This window comes from Oncorhynchus keta, chromosome 34, assembly GCF_023373465.1.
Source record: "Oncorhynchus keta strain PuntledgeMale-10-30-2019 chromosome 34, Oket_V2, whole genome shotgun sequence".
NCBI lineage: Eukaryota > Metazoa > Chordata > Actinopteri > Salmoniformes > Salmonidae > Oncorhynchus > Oncorhynchus keta.
The window spans coordinates 23,542,714-23,561,472 of NC_068454.1; the positions used below are offsets into that span (position 1 = coordinate 23,542,714).

At 41.5% G+C, this 18,759-nt stretch overlaps 1 protein-coding gene across 5 annotated transcripts in view; it reads left to right on the plus strand.

Annotated features, from left to right (window-relative positions):
- The window catches only part of enox1 (ecto-NOX disulfide-thiol exchanger 1), a 120,225-nt gene that overhangs the window by 5,942 nt on the left and 95,524 nt on the right, over nucleotides 1–18,759 (plus strand). The window lies entirely within an intron of this gene.

Genomic DNA, 18,759 nt, shown 5'->3' on the forward strand with positions numbered 1-18,759 from the left:
CTGTAGAATTGAGCAGTTATAGTTAATTGGCTGTGGTCTAGCACAGTGCCTTTTCATTCTGGTTTAAATCCTATTTTCCTTTAAAATGGAGAGAATACTGTGGCAAAAGACTGAGGCTGATCTTTTGAGGGGTAATTTTCCACTTCTCCCGTGATATTTAAGTCCTTTAACTAGGCTAGGGTCTGGCTGGCTGTTTGTATGTGTGTGTTTATGTGTGCGGTGTGTTTTGTGAGTCTTGCTTTCCTGTTTCAGTAAGTTCATCAATGCCTGGACTGTCTTCATATGTCTTTGGAGTGAGGTGTGTGTGCATGCAGTGTTTAAAGTTGCAACGTTTTTTTGTCACGTGCACAGGATACAGCAGGTGTAAATCAGTACAGTGAAATGCTTACTTGCAAGTTCTTTCCCAATTATCCAATATTCAATATCAAGTTAAGAAGAAAAAATATAAAGTAAGAAAACACGAGAAATAAGATAAACACAATAATGCAAGCTATAAACAGTGCCAGTGCCAGTACCATAATTACAATTTTTCGGGCCTTCCTCAGACACCGCCTGGTATGAATGTCCTGAATAGCTGGGAGCTCGCCCCCAGTGATTGTGCTGGGCCATTCGCACCTCGCTCAGTAGAGCCTGGCGGTCGAGGGTGGTGCAGTTGCCAAACCAGGCAGTAATGCAGCCGGTCAAGATGCTCCCGATAGTGCATCTGCACTCCTTGTGTGTATGTGACATATTAGAGGGGTTAAACAGGGGTTTCGTAGATAAGGACCAGATTCTTGCTCTTCCTCGTACTGGAGAAGAATAGAGAATGACTGTTGGATACAGACAGATGTTAGGAGATAGGGGACTGCTCATCTCCCTCCTCTATCAACTACTGTTAGTTGATGTGCTTTCTCTCTCACAGTCATCATCCAGGACACACACACACACACACACACACACACACACACACACACACACACACACACACACACACACACACACACACACACACACACACACACACACACACACACACACACACACACACACACACACACACACACACACACACACACACACACACACACACACACACACACACACACACACACACACACACACAAATACTGACCCACTCCCCCTGTGGTCATCTTGTGATGACAGCAGAAGCCATCATGAGTGGGGTTTGATACGTATCTATCTAACATTCATCTTGGGTGTAGCACACACATCTATTTCACCAGTCAGATTAGCCTTGGTGCTGTTTTTTCTCTCCCTTTGATGCATTGCTAGAAATAGAAATACAATATTCTGGATTGTTCCGTGGGAATCCTTATAAGAACATTCAGTCCCAGATGTTTTTAACATTTCTATCTTCAAGGCATGCATTTTGTTGTTAGAAAGAGGGAGCGAAGAGGGTTTGCAATGGTTTTACTGGCATGTGGAGGTATTATTAGTATGATAGATGTTTAGAAATATTTCACAAGTTGTTGGACAGAATAAGTACCATGAATACAGTGGACTACATTTTCAGTTAATTAAAGAAAGGACCTTAGTTGTCCCCTCTGTGGTGACCATCGGCCAACCAAGCCATCTTAAGGGTTTGGTACCTGTTCTCTCTCTACTGGCTAGACAGGGGCTGCCATAGATACTGCAGCGCATCTGAAAGTATCACACTGTTGGGATAACTCAAAGTTGTATGTGTGTGTGCATGTACAATACCAGTCAAAAGTTTTAGAACACCTACTCTTTCAAGGGTTTTTATTTTTGACTATTTCCTACATTGCAGAATAATAGTGAAGACATCAAAACTATGAAATAACACATATGGAATGATGTAATAAGCAAAAATGTGTTAAACAAATAAAAATATATTTGATCTATTTTATCCACCCTTTGCCTTGATGACACCTTTGCACACTCGCGGCATTCTCTCAACCAGCTTCATGAGGTGGTCACCTGGAATGCATTTCAATTAACAGGTGTACCTTGTTAAAAGTTCATTTGTGGAATTTCTTTCCTTCTTAATGCGTTTGAGGCAAACAGTTGTGTTGTGACAAGGTATGGGTGGTATACAGAAGATAGCACTATTTGGTAAAAGACCAAGTCCATATTGTAGCAAGAACAGCTCAAATAAGCAAAGAGAAATGACAGTCCATCAGTACTATAAGACATGAAGGTCAGTCAAGTTTCTTCAAGTGCAGTCACAAAAACCATGAAGCGCTATGATGAAAATGGCTCTCAGGAAAAGAAGATCAAGAGTTACCTTTGCTGCAGAGGATAAGTTCATTAGTTACCAGACTCAGAAATTGCAGCCCAAATAAATGCTTTACAGAGTTCAAGTAACAGACACATCTCAACATCAACTGTTCAGAGGAGACTGTGTGAATCAGGCCTTCATGGTCATATTGCTACAAAGACCTCACTACTAAAGGACACAAATAATAAGAAGAAACTTACTTGGGCCAAGAAACACAAGCAATGGACATTAGACCGTTGGAAGTCTATCCTTTGGTCTGATGAGTCCAAATGTTTGATTTTGACGCAGAGTAGGTGAACGGATGATCTCTGCATGTGTGGTTCCCACCGTGAAGTATGGAGGAGGAGGTGTGATGGTGTGGGGGTGCTTTGCTGGTGGCACTGTTGGTGATTTATTTACAATTCAAGGCACACTTAACCAGTATGGCAACCACAGCATTCTGCAGCGATATGCCATCCCATCTGGTTTGCGCATAGTGGTACTATCATTTGTTTTACAACAGGACAATGGCCCAACACACCTCCAGGCTGTGTAAGGGCTAATTGGTCAAGAAAGAAAGTGATGGAGTGCTGCGTCAGATTACCTGGCCTCCACAATCACCCAACCTCAACCCAAATGGGATGAGTTGGACCGCAGAGTGAAGGAAAAGTAGCCAAGAAGTGCTCAGCATATGTGGGAACTCCTTCAAGAATGCTGGAAAAGCATTCCAGGTGAAGCTGGTTGAGAGAATGCCAAGAGTGTGCAAAGCTGTCATCAAGGCAAAGGGTGGCTACTTTGAACAATCTCAAATATAAAATATATGTTAATTTGTTGAACACTTTTTTGGTTACTACATGATTCCATTTGTGTTATCTCATAGTTTGATGTGTTCACTATTATTCTACAATGTAGAAAATTGTAAAAAATAAATAGAAACCCTTGAATGAGTAGGCGTGTCCAAAATTTTGAATGGTACAGTATGTTTGCATGCATAGGTGCGTGCATGTTTGTCTGTTTTGGGTTCACTCCAAGGTTTGCTTAGTGTAGCATCATATAAAACGTCCCGATCAGTAAAGATCCATGTTAGACTGAGGCCAGAACATTTAGTGATGTTCATGATGTTATGATATGTCAGGACTGTGGTATGGAGTGCAGTGTGTGAGTAAAATATCAACAAATTCAGACAAAGACAGTCCAACAGTCCAACACCTACTTATGGAAAGAATGATTCCACTGCTACAGTGTGTCAAATCAAATCAAAGTTTATTTGTCATGTGCGCCGACTACAACAGGTGTAGTAGACCTTACAGTGAAATGCTTATTTACAGGCTCTAACCAATGGTGCGGGAAAAAAAAGGTGTCTGTGTGTCTGTAAGTAAAGAAATAAAACAGTAAAAAGACATTTGAAAAAAGAGTAGCAAGGCTATATACAGACACCGGTTAGTCAGGCTGATTGAGGTAGTATGTACATGTAGGTATGGTAAAAGTGACTATGCATATATGATGAACAGAGTAGCAGAAGCGTAAAAAGAGGGGTTGGCGGGTGGTGGGACACAATGTAGATAGCCCAGTTAGCCAATGTGCGGGAGCACTGGTTGGTCGGGCCAATTGAGGTAGTATGTACATGAATGTATAGTTAAAGTGACTATGCATATAAGATCAACAGAGAGTAGCAGCAGCGTAAAAGAGGGGGTGGCACACAATGCAAATAGTCTGGGTAACCATTTGGTTACCTGTTCAGGAGTCTTATGGCTTGGGGGTAAAAGCTGTGTGAAGCCTTTTTGTCCTAGACTTGGCACTCCGGTACCGCTTACCATGCAGTAGTAGAGAGAACAGTCTATGACTGGGTTGGCTGGGGTCTAAGACAATTTTTAGAGTCTTCCTCTGACACCGCCTGGTGTAGAGGTCCTGGATGGCAGGCAGCTTTGCCCCAGTGATGTACTGGGCCGTACGCACTACCCTCTGAAGTGCCTTGCGGTCGGAGGACGAGTAATTGCCGTACCAGGCAGTGAAGCAACCGGTCAGGATGCTCTCGATGTTGCAGCATGTGTGTGTCTGTGTGTGCATGTTACTACTTATGTGTTTTTATTGTGTATTTCTCTGTGTGAATACTGGCGTGTGTATTTATCTGTGTGTGTGTGTGTGTGTGTCTGCACAGCGGTAGTACATTGAGCCAGTATAGAGACAGTGAGGGATGTGTCCTTATTACAGGCCAGTCTACCAGTGGGAACAAAGAATGATCATTGCAGTCAGTCTGTAACACTGGGAACAAGCTGCCTCTCTCTGCTAGCCTGACAGAGACACACACTGCTGCTGTCACTACACTGACTGGGCTTGACTGCTGGAATAGCCTCAATCTTTCTCTTTCCATCCCATACAAATGTTGAATCGAAAGAGATGGAAGTACTAGAGCATGCCTGTATTGTGAGAGGTGTAGGTTTATATTAAAACAGTTATTAAGGGAGGAAGATGAGAACAGTTGCATTAGCATGGTGCTATCCAGGATTAGAGCAATCATCCCCAGAAACAGACTGACTACCTGAAGCAGCCACATTGATCTGCTCTCCTCTCTCGGATCCTCTGTCTCTGCAACCCATCCCCCATCCCCTCTCCTTCCCCATCCCCATCCCCCTCTCCTTCCCCATCCCCCTCTCCTTCCCCATCTCCTTCCGCATCCGCTCTCCTTCCCCATCTACCTCTCCTTCCCCATCCCCCTCTCTTTTCTCTCACCATCCTCTCTCCCACTCCTTCCTCTCTCCTATCCTCATCCCTCTGTCCTCTGTGTCCTTGGGTGGAGAGGGACTGGCTGGGAGAAGGCACTGAGATATTTAGGCAGAGATCAGGTTGAATTCAAATCTCCCTACTATTATATCAAAGGCAATATGACACCAATCTCAATAAATGTGCAAATTAACTTGATTGGCTAGCAACTCGGCCAATCAGCAACTCAACAACAAACAGTGCGCCGCCTGCACCAGCCAGGCAGCAGCCAGTGAAGATAAGTGGTTGAGGACAAACCTAGGCTATAGATATCTATATCTTGCTACTCAAGCTGAGGTTAATCAATAAATGCATACAGATACATTGTTCGACATGAAAATGTTGTTGTTATTATTAGTGAGCTGATAGTGGTTTTGTTTTGATTAGCTAACGTAACGTTATATCACAGATAGAATACCAGTCAGATGAGAGTTGGCAGGCTAGCTAACCAACAAATGAGGAAAGCTAGCTAGCTATTTTTTGCCAAGGAAGTTTTTTTTATATAAGGCTGAAGTCATCTGTGTAAACAAACAAGGAAGCCAGCGAACGTCCTTGCCTGCTATAGCCAGTTAGCTAGCTAACTAGTTAACAAGTAACAACCCAATGTTGACAATAACTGATATCCCACATTCTTCCAAAGCATAGGTACTATAGCTAGCTAGCTAAGTAAAGTTCATAGTCAACACCAAACTTTGGGAAATTGCCACGGTGCTAATTTATAATACATCATGCAATGGGCATTGCTCATTTAACGTTAGCTACTCCATACAGTCAAATTGGCTTGCTTGTTAACGTTACGTGTGCAATCAGATTTCGTCATTTAACATAACAGCTGCTAGCTAGCTAGCCTCGACCAAGATCAGCCGTGCCTCTCCCAATACATACTGTTGCTGATAAAAATAAGAAGCAGTTAGCTAGCTAGCACACCAGACAGACATGTTGTATTCGACGATCCAAAGCTAACGTTAGCTAGCGTTACTAACCTTACCTTATGCATTAATTAAGTCCTCTCCCTCCTTTCTAAATGCAATTTTCTTCTTGTCATTATAATCCAAATTTGCACTGACTGATCAATACATTATCAAGTTACTTTTCAGTGTGTTCCTAAACATCAAAATTCGCACTTTGTGTGAGTGCACCCAGTTTAAACAAAAACATAATTGCTTGCTTGCACAACCGCACTGTGCGCAGTCAAAAGAAAATGCCATACTTGCTAACCTGGTTAGAGCTAACTATAGAAATTAGACTGTTTTCAACACATCAACTGTTTTAGATAATTAATTTTTAACCAAGCAAGATAAATAAATGTTCAGTCAGTACCAAGTGAATGAACAACAAAAACATTGTGCAACAAAATCTTCCTGTCATCACCAGACTGTTCATGTAACTAGTGTCAAGTTATTATGTTTAAAACAAGGTTCGTAGCGTGACAGGTAGTGCCACTGCCCTGGGAACTGCAGGTCCTGAGTTCCCCTCTCGAAGGACACATTTAGACTAATTCTCTTTAGTGTATGGTTTTGACACACAGTGCTTATTCACATTTATTACGTGGCTCTTAGAAGAGCCTTTAGGTTCTTGGAGTGGCAGTGAATGTGGTTGTGTGTACAACTGAGTGCGTCTTGCCAGAACGGAGGAGAGACCAGCTCTCAGACCCTCAAGGAAGAAAGAGGTCGTTGCCCTCATCCGTGAGATGCACACCATCCCTACAGTACTGCCCAGGGACACAGGGCTTTATGGCAGCGTGGCGGATTGTGGGCATGTGCCTGTCACTGAGAAATGCAACTGGCCCATGTGGAACCGACAAACAACATATGCCAATTCAAATGCACGCAGTACACATGGTACTTCGCACACTATCAATACTTAAAATGTTTGTTCTGTTCCAAATCTGTGAGTACTCCCAAATGTTTTCATATTTATACTGATATTTATAAATGAGGACATGTGTGCTCTTTTACTGGAGTTGGATAACTGTGTACAGCATTACTGAGGACATTTGTAGTTGAAGTTTTGTCTTCAACCAGCACCTATCCAATTTCAGATTTGTAAATATGTCTATACTTTTTCTTAAGAGTTTTGTACTTGTCTAATGACTGTACTTGTCTAATTACAGACGCACAAATATCATACCCCCAAGACATGCTAACCTCTCACCATTACATTAACAGGGAGGCTAGCTTTTTGGGGGGGGGTATGCATCTGTAACTTTCTCACTCATCATTATTCACGATTCATTCAGGATTATTCGTAATCATAGTAGCATCCACATGAATCTATTTTTATTTAACCTTTATTGAACTAGACAAGTCAGTTAAGAACACATTTACAATGCCGGCCTACCTCACCAAACCCGGACAATGCTGGGCCAATTGTGCGCCACCCTATGGGACTCCCAATAACGGCCAGATGTGATACAGCCTGGATTCAAATCAGGGACTGTAGTGACGCCTCTTGCACTGAGATGCCATGCCTTAGACCGCTGATCCACCCAGGAGCAGTGGTGTAGCATATCATGGTCCTATTGACAATAAAAGTCACTCCTAAATGACACAATACATCATTTACCATTAATTTCTATTGAGCACAAAATACTCTGAAACACAACCAAAACAAACAGAAAATACATCCAACAAATGTGTAGAGTTACAGGCTTAATGTAATCATAGCGTGCTACGAATATGGGACCAAATACTTCACTTTGTACTACTTCAATATACTGTACATATAACTGAATTTGTTCCAATACTTTTGGTTCCCTAAAATAGGGGGACTATGTACAAAAGGTGCTGTAATTTCTAAACAGTTTACCGCATATGGATGAAAACACCCTCAAATTAAAGCTGACAGTCTACACTTTCACCTCATAGTCACTGTTTGATTTCAAATTGAAATGTTTGGAGTATAGAGCCAAAATAAGAAAAACTGCTTCACTGTCCCAATAATTACATAGAGCATCGTATGTATATCATTTGTATATATCTTTTGTATATATTTGTATATATTTTTACATAGGCCTAGTGTAAATTTGTATTACTGTTGCGTCTCCATATTTATTGCAAAAATAAATACAAGTACAAACATAACTTTAAGCTACACATTATTTTGACAGAGGCAATGAACTGTCCGTTGATCAGCACAGCAACTGATAAAACACAAGTGGTTCTGAACTTATGTCAATATTACACAGATAAGCTAACAGTTACAGAAATCAGGACTGCTGACAGGCTCTAGCTGAGCTACTGTGTCCAACACACCACCACCCGTTGTTATGTTGGGCACCAGCTGAACAAAAAATTATGTAATTATGTTTTGCTAAAATAAAGGTTTAAGGAAATACAGGCATGCACCACATTACTACAAGACAAAACAGCTCAATCAAGCCGGATGGTCTTGTAAGTATAAAAGTAAAGTTTGCTTCCATTTAATAATGATAAGGTCTTACTGTGGTGTGTGAAGACTCCAATATTTTACCTTGTAGTCAGTACAAATCAATCATTGTGGAAGCCCCTCCTCTAAGAGTATGACTTAGGCTGTTTGAGAAGGTTTGAATACTAAGCAACCTGCCTACACATAGTTTGAAATACAATACCAACATACGTGTAGCTACTGTAGTATGTCAAAGCTATGTGCTGGAAAACCTTGGTAGAGCATGGGTGGCATAGGCATTGTGGTGCCTGTGAATTTCCTTTCTTTTTTGGCTTCAGATCAATGCCTATTCTCACTTAAACATGTGTGTGTGTGTGTGTGTGTGTGTGTGTGTGTGTGTGTGTGTGTGTGTGTGTGTGTGTGTGTGTGTGTGTGTGTGTGTGTGTGTGTGTGTGTGTGTGTGTGTGTGTGTGTGTGCGTGCGTGCGTGCGTGCGTGCGTGCGTGCGTGCACAGAGCCCTGCATGCTGCTGTGGGTTGATGGGATGTCTCTGGACAGTAATGGACGGTGAGAAAGGAAGGAATCATCGTGCCTGTCTGTCTTTTCTATGACTGTGTGTGTGGCAATGATAGTTTCTGTGAGCCAAAATAATCTGTGGCTGTCTTTCCAACCAGCGTGCATGAACAGGGCAAACTGAAGATGAAGAATAGTCAGCATCTCTCCAACAATAGAGGACAATAGACTTGTCTTCAAAAATATATATTTACTTTTTAGAACCAGTATGTTTCGCCTTCATCAGTGAAACAGGTTTTTGTTACTGTTAAATTCCCTGCTACCACCAGCCTTCATCTTAAACCGCATTACAGTGGAGGGCAGTTATGACCAGAGGGGATAAATGGATAAAAGAGGTATGACCCAAAACTGGTAATGGACTAAAATAGGTCATCTTTCTATAGCTCTCTGTTTTTCTGTTTTAGTCTAGATACTTCCTCTTTCTTAGTTTTTCTGATGGCTACACTATCCTTTTAACTATAATTGTGTTTTCAGGATTCACACACACATAAACACACGAACGCAGGCAGAGAGGCACACACACACACACACACACACACACACACACACACACACACACACACACACACACACACACACACACACACACACACACACACACACACACACACACACACACACATATGCACACTGTGCTTGGGCAGGCTGTTTCAGTGGTCCAGTGGGATGCTAGCATCAGGTGAGTCAATATTTGGAATTTATTCAACCAATACGTTGATGAGACTATAACTATCAGTCATCTGGAGCAGGTTAACTACAGATACATGTGTTTAACATAATAATCTGACAACATCATTTTATAACCATAAACATCTATTTTATAGCATCATAAAGTAGTAATATATATGGCTTCATGTGAAAGGTTATTTAGCTAGTGAACTGAACATTTATTTTGAGTTGATAATATGAAAACCTAATTCTATGTCCATTAAAAAGCTATTTATTAGTATTGTAAATTGTCCTCAAGCATAAGTATTGTTGCCTGTAAAATGCTCCCACACAGCCTCTCGTCGCTAAGCGGGGCGATCAGCAGGCAGAGGGAGGTGATGTTACCTGTCACAACTCACACTCCTTTCTTGGAAATTCTGAATTAATGTTGCTTAGCAACAGGAGGAGACGGTCATGTGCTGTGTGTGACGGTTGACTTTGTAATTCGATTGATCATTGCCTTCACCAACTTATCTTATTAAGACACTATAGTAAGGGTAGAGGCTAGAGGTGGATGTGGTATTGGGCTGATCTCCAGGTACACAATGTTTCCAGGAATCCAAGCCAGTCACTCAGTATTAGCTGAGTTGTTGTGTTGCTGTGAGAGGAGAGATAAGGACTGTTCGATATAGACAGGAGATAGGGGACCGATCATCTCCCTCTTCTATCCACTATCATTAGATGATGTGCCTACTCTCTCACAGTCCTCCCTCAGGACACACACTGAGTGTTTAGTTTTATTTTACCTCCCTCCCTCCGTCTCTCTCTCTCTCTCTCCCTCCATCCCCCCTCTCTCCGTCTCCATCTCTATCTCTCCCTCCCCCTCTCTCTCAACCTTTAAGGGAAGCTCCAGGTAGCTACTAAACTCACTCTCTGGCTAATTTCTCTGACATTTAGAATAATTACTCGTCGTCAGAGCGTATCAGCGTGTTAAAATGTTTACTGGTCTAGTTAGAGCTGTTTTTCATGGGGTTGACACGATTACTCAAGGCTTTTAACATGAACTATAAAAACAATCAAATGCAGCCATTTGAAAGAAAGCTCCTCTCTTAGCCATAGTGATTTAAATGTTGTGTTTAGACGTGCCAGTTTTGTAATCACTAACAGTTCATTATGATTTGAGTTGACAGAGGTGAACAGAGGTGAGTGTTGTTTCGTAATTATTTGTTTGAATGGTTTCTTACAGTTTGTGCGTGTGTGTGTTAATGTGCCAAACTCCTCTCAGTTAGTGTGTGTGTTTTTTTCTCTCCAGTGAATGTTGTGTATGTGTTTGTGTGTGTGTGACCTATCCAGTGAGTGTGGTGTCTCCTCATTAATGTTGCATCAGTCTCCTGTGAAGTGCTAAGGGTTGAACTGTAACACTATCCTCTTCCCCTCCCCAGCACAGAGAGGGTGGGTGTGTGTGTGTGTGTGTGTGTGTGTGTGTGTGTGTGTGTGTGTGTGTGTGTGTGTGTGTGTGTGTGTGTGTGTGCAGTGCGTGCGTGCGTGCGTGCGTGCGTGCGTGCGTGCGTGCGTGCGTGCAGAGAGAGAAATCTGTACCGAATATCAGAGAACCTCTGGTGCTGTAGTGGGGGATGACACATTCTCATGTTCTTGCACACACACACACACACACACACACACACACACACACACACACACACACACACACACACACACACACACACACACACACACACACACACACACACACACACACACACACACACACACACACCAGTGTGTGGCGAGGGTAGTTGTTTTCCATTGTGCCTAATGAATGTAGAGTGGTACAGTGATATCCAGCTGAAACAGGAATAGTTAAACATTTAATGACTTCTGCAGGAGGCTGTGATTTCATTTGAAACAGTTGGGTGCGCAGGGCAAAATCTCTAATCCCCTTTATTGGAGGAGCTCTTAGTTACTTTCCTCCCCCATAAAACTGTAAAGGAGTGGAGGAGAGGGGAGGAGGAGACGGGAGGAGGAGGAGAGGGGATGTGGAGGAGGAGGAGGAGACGGGAGGAGGAGGAGAGGGGAGGTGGAAGAGGAGGAGGAGACGGGAGGAGGACGAGAGGGGAGGTGGAGGAGGAGGAGGAGATGGGGGGAGGAGGAGACGGGAGGAGGGGGAGATGGGAGGAGAAGGAGAGGGGAGGTGGAGGAGGAAGAGGAGACGGGAGGAGGAGGAGAGGGGAAGTGGAGGAGGAGGAGGAGGAGAGGGGAGGTGGAGGAGGAGGAGGAGACGGGAGGAGGAGGAGAGGGGAGGTGGAGGAGGAGGAAGAGACGGGAGGAGGAGGAGAGGGGAGGTGGAGGAGGAGGAGGAGACGGGAGGAGGAGGAGGAGGAGAGGGGAGGTGGAGGAGGAGGAGGAGGAGACGGGAGGAGGAGGAGAGGGGAGGTGGAGGAGGAGGAGACGGGAGGAGGACGAGAGGGGAGGTGGAAGAGGAGGAGGAGACGGGGGGAGGAGGAGACGGGAGGAGGAGGAGAGGGGAAGTGGAGGAGGAGGAGGAGATGGGGGAGGAGGAGACGGGAGGAGGAGGAGAGGGGAAGTGGAGGAGGAGGAGGAGGAGACGGGAGGAGGAGGAGAGGGGAGGTGGAGGAGGGGGAGGGGGGAAGAATGCAGTGAAATCCCTTTGTTCCCTGGTTACAGTATTTCAATTAGAACTCAACCAGGAGAATCGCATATATGTCATTAAACTCTTATTGTCTGATAGTATGATGACACCTCTTCCTAATTAAATTATAGAAGTCAACAAGAGATGTTAAAGATGTGATTTGATTCAGTTATACAAATTCCCTAGTTGTCTATATGTGTTTCTTTACCTTTTTACATTCCATACAATAACCCCAAAGATGGTTTGTTCAACAGAGGTTAGGATTGGCTAACTCCAAGACTATGGAGACTGCAACATTTGATCTACAAACTCAGAAGACCCTTCCTCTGTCCTGTGATATGGCCGATAGCAGATCTACGCTATAGTTATAAATATTTAAAATGCAATAGGTTCTGCTACACCTGCCTCTGTCCTGTAGGCAGTTCCAGTAGGCTGCGTATGTGTATCAGGAGATAAAAGCGGAGATGGTGAGAGCACAAGAGAGTATCTCTGAGGCAGTTTATGTGCGGTAGAAGCCTCTGCTCTATTTATACTCAACCAGTCAGGAGACACTACATAGATCAATAAACACTACTGGAGTCCAATCAGGAAACACGGGGTTGCTAAATACATGGTGTAATGTATGAATGCTATTCAATGAGGAAATGGAAGGATGCTACACTCTTAGAAAAAATGGTTCCGAAAGGAAACCCTTTTTGGTTCCAGGTAGAACTGGGGCTGTGGCGATCACAAAATGTAGTCAGCCGGTGATTGTCAACCAAATAATTGTCGGTTTCACGGTAATTGACCGTTAATTAACATAAACACATTTAGCGTCTCCTGGCTTCCACACATAGCCTACAAGCCATTTTAAAAAGTCTAATACATCCATGTAATATAACCTACACCTTCACAATAAACTCATTAATTTTATGTTATACAGGTCTAAAGAAGCATGATGTGAAGAAAATGTAGTCTATTTCAGATGAAAATAATAGCATACTCTGAGTTGTCCTTATGTTAGGTCCTGATGTGGCTATGCCAAATGGCTGTGGGCTACTCTAGTTAATTTAGTAGACAAAATGTGCTTATAATTCCGTGGCATTAGTTTATATTATTTGATAGTATGAAGAATACAATTGAACAAAGCTGAATAAAATGTTAATATTTTCTCCAAATGATTTGAGGGAGTGCGCACATGCGGCTATTCTGTGTTGAGTAGTTAACAAAGAAATAGGTATTCCTATATGCTTAAGTTAGAGTTATTCATGTAATTTTAGTTGTTCTACAAACGTTGGGCTGTATGTTTAAAATTCGAATACATTGTATGGCTGCATGATGAGACTCTAATACTGATTTGTTTTTTTTTGCGCAGGCTGTACACACTCCAATAGTCTCTCATTCACAATTTGTCAAGCACTTGATAAATGCTTTGAATTTCACGGCAGCATCCTGTTTGTGTCTGTAATGCACCCTAAACAAATCCATGCCTTTTGTGGCCCGGAGTGCTGCGTTGTGCCCTTCTCCCTGAGTGTGCTGTGCAATCCAAAGCATCTCTCACTCACATGGCTCTCCGTCACGTGGTCGGGTCTTTCTCACAGGCTACAAGTGAAGACAGACACATCAGGGATGCAATTGCGCACATCCTTATACAACTCCGAGGTCCATATTGAATATATTGTAACTGTCCGCATTTACTTTTCGTCAGCCAACAAGATGAGTAGGCCTAACGAACAGCAAATGCACTAGCCTATGTCAATCTACTATCCCCCATAGTACAAAAGTTGACCTATTCTATTCTGTGTGAGAAATACATATTCCAAACATGGTCTGGGACAATTGTGGGATGCGATAGATCACAAATTAATACAACCACTAGCATAAAGAAAACGTTTTCAATGTGGCAATGTGGCTGACACAACAGAGCAGAATGTTTAACTTAAAATGTTGATAAACTATCAGACTATTTCTTCACATTATAAGCACAGCAATGTGTGCATGGCAGTAGGCTATAAGCGTGAATGTTCTATTAGCAGAAAACACCATTATCAAAAGCGAACTCAAATGCAATTATGCATGTAATGCTTTTATTATAAAGGTGCATTTTTATGGTGAAAATTATCTTCCCCAAACTTGAAACTCATGTGCTGCTTATATAGGATCCTGGGACTAAACATCTCCCTCTGCAACTGGATCCTGGACTTCCTGACGGGCCGCCCCCAGGTGGTAAGGGTAGGTAACAACACATTTGCCATGTTGATCCTCAACACGGGGGCCCCTCAGGGGTGTGTGCTCAATCCCCTCCTGTATTCCCTGTTCACTCATGACTGCATGGCAAGGCACAACTCCAGCACCATCATCAAGTTTGTCGATGACACAACAGTGATAGGCCTGATCACCAACAATGATGAGACCTGGCTGTGTGGTGCCAGGACAACAACTTCTCCCTCAACGTGATCAAGACAAAGGAGATAATTGTTAACTACAGGAAAAGGAGGACAGAGCACGCCCCATTCTCATCGATGGGGCTGCAGTGGAGAAGGTTGAGAACTTCAAGTTCCTTGGTGTCCACATCACTAACAAACTATCATTGTCCAAACACACTAAGACAGTCATGAAGAGGGCACGACAAAGCCTTTCCCCCTGGAGACTTGGCACGGGACTTCAGATCTTCAAAACGTTTTACAGCTGCATCATCGAGAGCATCCTGTCTCGTTGCATCACTGCCTGGTATTGCAACTGCTCAGCCTCCAACTGCAAGGCACTACAAAGGGTAGTGCATACGGTCCAGTACATTAATGGGGCCAAGCTTCCCACCATCCAGGACCTCTATACCAGGCGGTGTCAGAGGAAGGCCCTAAAAATTGTCAAGACCCCAGTCACCCTAGTCATAGACTGTTCTCTCTGCTACCGCACGGCAAGCAGTACCAGAGTGCCAAGTCTAGGACCAAAAGGCTTCTTGACAGCTTTTGCCCCCAAGCCGTAAGACTCCTGAGCGGCTAAATATAGGGCTTCTCACACCCCTGTTTACGCTGCTGCTACTCTCTGTTTATATCACTTTAACTCTACCTACGTGTACTTATTACCTTAATTACCTCGACTAACCGGTGCCCCTATCTTAAATTCTTAAAGCATTGTTGATTAAGGGCTTGTAAGTAAGCATTTCACTGTAAAGTCTACACCTGTTGAATTCAGCATTTCACTGTACAGTCTACACCTGTTGTATTCAGCATTTCACTGTAAAGTCTACACCTGTTGTATTCAGCATTTCACTGTACAGTCTACACCTGTTGTATTCAGCATTTCACTGTAAAGTCTACACCTTTTGTATTCAGCATTTCACTGTACAGTCTACACCTGTTGTATTCAGCATTTCACTGTACAGTCTACCTACACCTGTTGTATTCAGCATTTCACTGTTGTATTCGGTGCGTGTAACAAATACAATTTGATTTGATTTGATATATATAAGGGGTGTACCCTTATAAAGCGGATTAATGTGCTTCATTTTAAGAAGTTATTTGGCCATTTGAGTTGTGATACAAACCTTATTAAAACATATAGGCCTATGGGCTAGGCTACATGAGCTGTGCCAACATGATTCGAAAGAGTCACAAAAAAAAGGCATTGTTTCTTATGCTGGGCATCATTCGCAAGTGATAAAATGTGGAAACTGTGACTAAGACCCAGCCTCTCCCCTCACCCCCCTGTCTCACTCTGTTTTCCCTTTCCTCCCCCTCCCGTCACCCCACCTCTCCCTTCTTCCCCCAGCCTCTCCTTGCCTCTCCCTCTCCCTCTCTCCCCAACACTCCCTGCCTCTCCCTCTCCCTAGGCCTAGCCTATAGAAAGCTGGTGGGATCCTCCTCTTTTTATTAGGGGCCAATTACATAGCCTATAGAAATGTTGCGCAACATGAGCTCATGGGCTCTCATGAAGTGTTTGATTAGATTTTCAAATACTTTTGCATTGATGTCAGATTGATTAGATGGACAATGGAGTGGTGAGTACCAGGCAGTTATCAAGTTTAGTAGGCTGCTAATGACCAGCAGCGGCATCAGAGCTCGGAGAAGGTTAATTTCCGTGACTAAACGATCATGTGGAATTTGACTGCCTTCATGATTTATGACTGCCGGTGTGGCGGAAATACGGTCACCGCAACAGCCCTAGGTAGAACCATTTTAGGTTCCATGTAGAACCCTCTGTGGAAAGGGTTCTACATGGAACCAGAAATGGTTCTTGAAAGGGTTCTCCAATGGGGACAGCCAAAGAACCCTTTTAGATTCTAGAACTTTTTTTCTTAGAGTGTATACACATTCAGTAAGGAAACAGAGGTTATTCATACTATTCAATGAGGAAACAGAGGTTATTCATACTATTTAATAGGGAAACAAACATTGTTCATACTATTCAATAAGGAAACGGAGGTTGTTCATACAATTCAATAAAGAAACTTAGGTTATTCATACTATTCAATAGGGAAACGGAGTTTATTCATACTATTCAATAGGGAAACGGAGGTTGTTCATACTATTCAATAAAGAAACTTAGGTTATTCATACTATTCAATAAAGAAACTTAGGTTATTCATACTATTCAATAAGGAAACGGAGGTTATTCATACTATTCAATAGGGAAACGGAGGTTATTCATACTATTCAATAAAGAAACTTAGGTTATTCGTACTATTCAATAGGGAAACGGAGGTTGTTCATACTATTCAATAAAGAAACTTAGGTTATTCATACTATTCAATAGGGAAACGGAGGTTATTCATACTATTCAATAAGGAAACGGAGGTTATTCATACTATTCAATAGGGAAACGGAGGTTATTGATACTATTCAATAAGGAAACGGAGGTTATTCATACTATTCAATAAAGAAACTTAGGTTATTCATACTATTCAATAGGGAAACGGAGGTTATTCATACTATTCAATAAGGAAATGGAGGTTATTCATACTATTCAATAAAGAAACTTAGGTTATTCATACTATTCAATAGGGAAACAGAGGTTATTCATACTATTTAATAGGGAAACAAACATTGTTCATACTATTCAATAAGGAAACGGAGGTTATTCATACTATTCAATAATGAAACAGAGGTTGTTCATACTATTCAATAAGGAAACAGAGGTTATTCATACTATTCAATAAAGAAACAGAGGTTGTTCATACTATTTAATAGGGAAACAAACATTGTTCATACTATTCAATAAGGAAACGGAGGTTATTCATACTATTTAATAGGGAAACAAACATTGTTCATACTATAAGGAAACAGAGGTTATTCATACTATTCAATAAGGAAACAGAGATTATTCATACTATTCAATAAAGAAACTTAGGTTATTGATACTATTCAATAAGGAAACAGAGGTTATTCATACTATTCAATAAGGAAACAGAGCTTGTTCATACTATTCAATAAGGAAACGGAGGTTATTCATACTATTCAATAAGGAAACAGAGGTTGTTCATACTATTCAATAAGGAAACGGAGGTTGTTCATACTATTCAATAAAGAAACTTAGGTTATTGATACTATTCAATAAGGAAACGGAGGTTATTCATACTATTCAATAAGGAAACAGAGGTTGTTCATACTATTCAATAAGGAAACGGAGGTTATTCATACTATTCAATAAGGAAACAGAGGTTCTTCATACTATTCAATAAGGAAACAGAGGTTGTTCATACTATTCAATAAAGAAACTTAGGTTATTCATACTATTTAATAGGGAAACAAACATTGTTCATACTATTCAATAAGGAAACGGAGGTTATTCATACTATTCAATAAAGAAACTTAGGTTATTCATACTATTTAATAGGGAAACAAACATTGTTCATACTATTCAATAAAGAAACAGAGGTTATTCATACTATTCAATAAGGAAACAGAGGTTGTTCATACTATTTAATAGGGAAACAAACATTGTTCATACTATTCAATAAGGAAACAGAGGTTATTCATACTATTCAATAAAGAAACTTAGGTTATTCATACTATTTAATAGGGAAACAAACATTGTTCATACTATTCAATAAGGAAACAGAGGTTATTCATACTATTCAATAAGGAAACAGAGGTTGTTCATACTATTCAATAAAGAAACTTAGGTTATTCATACTATTCAATAAGGAAACAGAGGTTATTCATACTATTCAATAAGGAAACAGAGATTGTTCATACTATTCAATAAGGAAACGGAGGTTATTCATACTATTCAATAAGGAAACAGAGGTTATTCATACTATTCAATAAGGAAACAGAGGTTATTCATACTATTCAATAAGGAAACAGAGGTTATTCATACTATTCAATAAGGAAACAGAGGTTATTCATACTATTCAATAAGGAAACAGAGGTTATTCATACTATTCAATAAAGAAACTTAGGTTATTCATACTATTCAATAAGGAAACAGAGGTTATTCATACTATTCAATAAAGAAACTTAGGTTATTCATACTATTCAATAAAGAAACTTAGGTTATTCATACTATTCAATAAGGAAACAGAGGTTATTCATACTATTCAATAAGGAAACAGAGGTCATTCA